Source organism: Pan paniscus, chromosome 18 (assembly GCF_029289425.2).
Source record: "Pan paniscus chromosome 18, NHGRI_mPanPan1-v2.0_pri, whole genome shotgun sequence".
Taxonomy (NCBI): Eukaryota; Metazoa; Chordata; class Mammalia; order Primates; family Hominidae; genus Pan; species Pan paniscus.
The window spans coordinates 87,477,525-87,483,485 of NC_073267.2; positions in this window are offsets into that span (position 1 = coordinate 87,477,525).

Consider the following 5,961-nt stretch of genomic DNA (forward strand, 5'->3'; position numbering starts at 1 on the left):
TAACCATGTGGCATTTACCTTATTTGCAGAAGGCAATATATATACACATATATAATATACACACACATATATACACACACACACATATATTTATAATATATATATATATAATTATTTCTTTTTTTTGGAGAGAGACTCTTGCTCTGTCACCCAGGCTGGAGTGCAGTGGCACAATCTTGGCTCAGCTCACTGCAACCTCCACCTCCTGGGTTCAAGCGATTCTCCTGCCTCAGCCTCCCAAGTAACTGGGACTACAGGCGCCTGCCACTACACCTGGCTAATTTTTGTATTTTTAGTAGAGATGGGTTTTTGCCATGTTGGCCAGGCTGGTCTCGAACTCCTGACCTCAGGTGATCCACTCGCCTTGGACTCCCAAAGTTCTGGGATTACAGGCATGAGCCACCACACCCAGCTGGCAATATATATTTTTTAATCTGTTGTTACATGTAACAGAAACTTCTGGTCATCCATCAAAATCTATCTTCCCTGTCTAATATGGCGGTAGAGTTTAAGCTGGGTCCACAGCACTCCAGGTATAAACAGCATTACTCCGGATCCCTTGCCATTCAAGTTGACTCTGGGACTTACTTTAGGCCAATGGGTTATGGGTGAAAGTTGACTTTCCAGGTCATCTCCAATTTAAGACATAAGCCAGTCTCCTTGAGTCCCTTTGGTTGTTTTTTTCCATGAGCTGCAACATGGACTTCTCTGCAACCCAGCCTTGACCATACAGATGAGGACATTCTCTGGGGGAATGGCAGAACCGAAAGATGTCAGAGCTTGAATCGATGAATGACTCTGTGGAGCAAAGTAACCTTATAACCTGGGCTCTTCACTTGGTACTTTTACATCAGAAAAGAATAAAATTCTGTATCATCTGTCTGCCACTGTAATTCGGAGTCACTTTTCTATAGCAGAGCTAACCAATATGCTCCAGCACCTGAAAATAGCCAGAATATTCATCTGAACTTGAAGTGTTGCAAGCAGTTAGAAATGGGGATGATCTGACACTTTATTTATTTTATTTTATTTTTTTGGGACAGAGCCTCGCTCCTTCACCCAGGCTGGAGTGCAGTGGCGTGATCTCGGCTCACCGCAACCTTCACCTCCAGGGTTCAAGTGATTCTCCTGCCTCAGCCTCCCAAGTAGCTGGGATTACAGGTGCCCACCACCACGCCCAGCTAATTTTTTTTGTATTTTTAGTAGAGATGGGGTTTCACTATGTTGGTCAGGCTGGTCTCGAACTCTTGACCTCAGGTAATCTACCCATTTCGGCCTCCCAAAGTGCTGGGATTACAGGCATGAGCCACCGAGCCTGGCCAATCTGACACCTTACATGTGGGTTCTGGGGAACACATAGGATGACCTCCCTGGGTGGGAGGTGGGGTTCAGCAATCATCCAAAACAGCTGAAATTGAGGAATATAAGAGGCTTATATGCCTACCAATTGGGAGGGATAATGATGTATGTTTCGAGATGATGAGGGCAGCAAAATAGTGATTTAAAGCATAAGCCCCAAATCAAAAGACAGACAGACATTCTGTAATGCACCCTTGAGATCTTCTACTTCTTATGTGGGTATCTGCCTATATCATGCTTTAGAGTTAGCATGGATTTTTTTGTTTAATTATATTCATCATCCTTCATGAGGCCAGAGAGGCAAGTGAGTCAAGCAACCTAACCACAATTCCGTGATGGCGATTTCACATCTTATTGTTGTTATCAGCTTTTTAGAGAGCCAAACCATGTTTAATAAGACTTTGTTATAGTTGAAAATGTGACGCCCACACCAGACCTATCAATCAGCCATGCGACTGTCCATTGCGGCTGAGTTTTTCTTTTCTGAGAGTTGGCAAAGGCAAATACCTGATTGGCTGCTTTATACCCATATATGTTTAAACGGCAGATATCTGGCTCCAACTGTGAAAGCAGACGTTGGGTATGTTACCCCATTAACATTCTGTAACCAGCCCTGCATGAACAGGACTGAACTATTTCCGAACAATTACAGAAGCATTTGCAAATGTGTATTTACAATCTGACAGCAGTATAATTGCCGGGTAGATGGTTGACCTCTCCGACAGTGCAGAAAGCCTCCCTTCCAAACTGTTTGTTTATGTAAACTCTCCCAGACCTGCCTGGTCCAGCTGAAGTCAATCTGAGCACACCCATGGCCACAGAATTTATGGGGCTGGATGCTTAGCAAAGGAGGTATTGCCCCCTTCCTTCTTAGTGGTGTATTTTATAGTCTCTATGTTCAGAGTCTTAGTTAAATATATCTGGCTCAAATAAAATAAGTTATTGGCAAGGTACGGATCTCAGGGACTCTCTGAAGCGACTGAATAAATCAGCTTCAAGAAGGACAGCGGGGTGCAGTGGCTCATGCCTGTAATCCCACCATTCGGGGAGGCTGAGGCAGGTGGATCACTTGAAGTCAGGAGCTCAAGACCAGCCTGGCCAGAATGGTGAAATCCATCTCTACCAAAAATACAAAATTAGCCAGGTGTGGTGGTGCACAGCTGTAATCCCAGCTATCTGGGAGGCTAAGGCAGAATTGCTTGAACCTGGGAGGCAGAGGTTGCAGTGAGCCGAGATTGTGCCACTGTACTCCAGTCTACTCGACAGAGTGAGACTGTGTCAAAGAAAAAAAAAAAAGGCAGTAAGGAACAAACACAGCTAACTACCTCAAAGCCAGAAGGATGTGAACCTTCTCTTTTGTATCCTGTCATTATTGCTACAAGAAATATCTTGAATTGATTGACACAGACATAGAAAAACAACAGACACTCAGTGCCTCAGTCCCCAATTCTATCTGGCCTAACATGGGTCACCTGGAAGGTTTCCAGGAACCCAAAAATATGTTCAAAGGCAAGGGCTAAGTGGGGGCTAGATGGACATCCCAAAACATCTAATCTCTCCAGTCCCTAGATTTTATAAATGCTCTAGATTCTGCCATCCAGACAGCTCAACTCTGTCTTCTTTGCAACCCTGCAATCTTGGTAAAGAAGTGGTTAAGATGGCCAGGTACAGTGGCTCACCCCTGTAATCCCAGCACTTTGGGAGGCCGAAGCCGGTGGATCACGAGGTCAAGAGATGGAGACCATCCTGGCCAACATGGTGAAATCCCATCTCTACTAAAAATACAAAATCTAGCCAGGCGTGGTGGCACGCACCTGTAGTCCCAGCTACTTGGGAGGCTGAGGCAGGAGAAATACTTGAACCCGGGAGGCAGAGGTTGCAGTGAGCCAAGATCACGCCACTGCACTCCAGCCTGGTGATAGAGCAAGACACCGTCTCAAAATAAATAAATAAATAAAAATAAAAAATAAAAAAAAAAAGCGGTTAAGAGTGCTGAGTCTGGATGCCTAGCTTTGAATCTCAGCTCCAGTGTCAGCCTATTCTGTGACCTTGGGCAAGTTATTCCTTCTCTGTAGATCTCAGTTTCCTCTTCTGTAATGTAGGAGAAATAAATTCTGTTTTAGCACTGTCAGGGATTAAATGAGTTAACACATGTGACCTCTTTACTTAAAGCATACCAAAGTGCTCAGAACAGTGCCTGGGAAATAAGTGCCCAGTTACCTGTTGGCTACTAATTATGGTACTATTATAACTGTAACATTATATCATAACAATAACAATAATCATTATTTCTCTAGTTCAGAGTTAGACTAACATTTATCTATTATGTACCCAGTCTTTCATTTTATTTCATTGACCCTCACATCAACTCTTTGTAGTGAGTACATGCTATTATTATTCCTATTTTTAGATAGGAGACCTTGAAGATAAGAGATGCTAAATATTTCCTCATTGTCACACAGTTCATAAATGGCAAAGCCAACATCCAAACCCACCTGCCTGAGTTTCATAGCCCATACTTCTGCTATAACCACAAACTTGAAGATGAGGCAAGAATAGAAGGTTAAATTTACGTCTCCCTTGAGTCACCACATATGAAAGGGAAAACAATTCCAAGTTAATAAACTAGAGAGAGTACCGCATTTATTTTTTCCTTCATCATGTCCTCCAGCTTATTCAGCTGGTGCTGCACACAGTGAAATGAGTAATTAGCCAGGATGATTTTAATTAAAATGGAACATACCAATTAATAAATGAAAGTGCTGGCATACTTGCTAATTTAACAACTTGTTCATGGTGCCAGCTTTCCAGTTAAAGGACTGAGAAGGGAAAACGTTCCTCCACCTCTTAGACAAGATGATTAGATATTATTCAACTGTTCATTCTTGTTAACAGTTGCTTTCTTATTTGAGAATAGCATGAAGTTTTGTTAAAATTGCTAGAGTGATCATCTCCCAGTCCAGTTGTCTCAGATGTGACATACTTGGTGTGGTTCCTAATGGGACCCGTGTGTATACTCAATTAAGATTTTTTAAAATTATTTCTTTATTTATTTATTTGAGATGGAGCTTGCTCTGTTGCCCCAGCTGGAGTGCAGTGGCTTGATGCTGGGACACTCCAACTTCCACCTCCTGGGTTCAAGCAATTCTCCTGTCTCAGCCTCCTGAGTAGCTGGGATTACAGGTGCGTGCCATGATGCCTGGCTAATTTTTGTATTTTTAGTAGAGACGGGGTTTCATCATGCTGGCCAGCTGGTCTCAAACTCCTGACCTCAAGTGATCCTACCATCTCGGCCTCCCAAAGTACTGGGATTACGGGAGTGAGCCACTGCACCCGGCCTCAGTTAAGAATTTTTCATTGCCCTCCCATCCCCACTCAGCCACCTCCCTGGGCCATGCCACATTGAACACAATTCAGAATTTATGAGCCAATTTCTCCATGCACACTTCTTCAACTACCCCTTACTTTATATTAATAGCATGGACACCACTTCATTGCATTCCTTTGCATATCTGTATAATACATGTGTATCTCTGTGTTTATTCCAGACCTAACCCTGGAAGGGACAGATCCATGCACCATAAGACCCCTCACTCTGAGTTCCCCTATCCTCAAATGAATGGACCAAGGATCAATGGCCAACCCATAGGTGGCCCCTAATTCAATGGCCTATGACTTGGATGATCTGCTTAAATACCGGATCTAAAGTCCGTTCGATTTTCAAAAAACTTTGAGCAATGCCAGAAGGTAACATATGCTTGGGAAATATTTTGGCCCATGTACATACTGATGAGTAAGCCCAAGAAGTCAGAGTTTAAAGTTAGTTAGCCAATAATTGGTAGAAATATGTCTTTGCTCTAAGTTGTCATGTCAGGGATTTCATCAGATACAACTGGAAGAAGAAGAAATATTTCCTGAAGCAATTTATCCTTCTTTAAGATCTCATACTCAAGCCCATAAATTTTTATTTTATAGGTGTAGACTTGGTTTAATATTTCCTCAACTATAACTTTCCTCATTTTTCATTTTAAATCTTCAAGCCCTTACTCTCTACTTCATCATGGATGTCAATGACATCTCTGTGTCAATTTTTTTTCTCTTTTTCACTTATCATTTATGTGAAACTTGAAGTTTTCCTTCCGATTATTTTCTTCTCCTCACTTTCTTCACGTGTTTCTTCACTCTAGTCTCATTTCATCTTCTTCCATCAGCCTTCAGTTTCAGCTATATTTCACGGATCCCAAACAGCATTCTGAAAATTTGCCTACATTATTTTTTCTAACTATAAATCTGTATGGTCTAACATCAGGCTAAATGATAAACTGAAGATAGTGGAAACATTTTGCTAGAACTCTAAACTTGTTACAAACATATATTAACCCATCTTAGCCCCCTGTAGTGAATTGAATAGTGGTCCCGAAAAGATATGTCCAAATCCTAACTCCAATGCCTGTGAATGTGAGCTTATTTGGAAATAAAAACTTTGCAGAGGTAGTTAAGTTAAAGACCTTGAAATGAGATCATCCTAGATTTAGGGTAATCCCTAAATCCAATGACTGGTGTCTTTATAAATAAAAAAAGAGGGAAATTTGAGACACACAG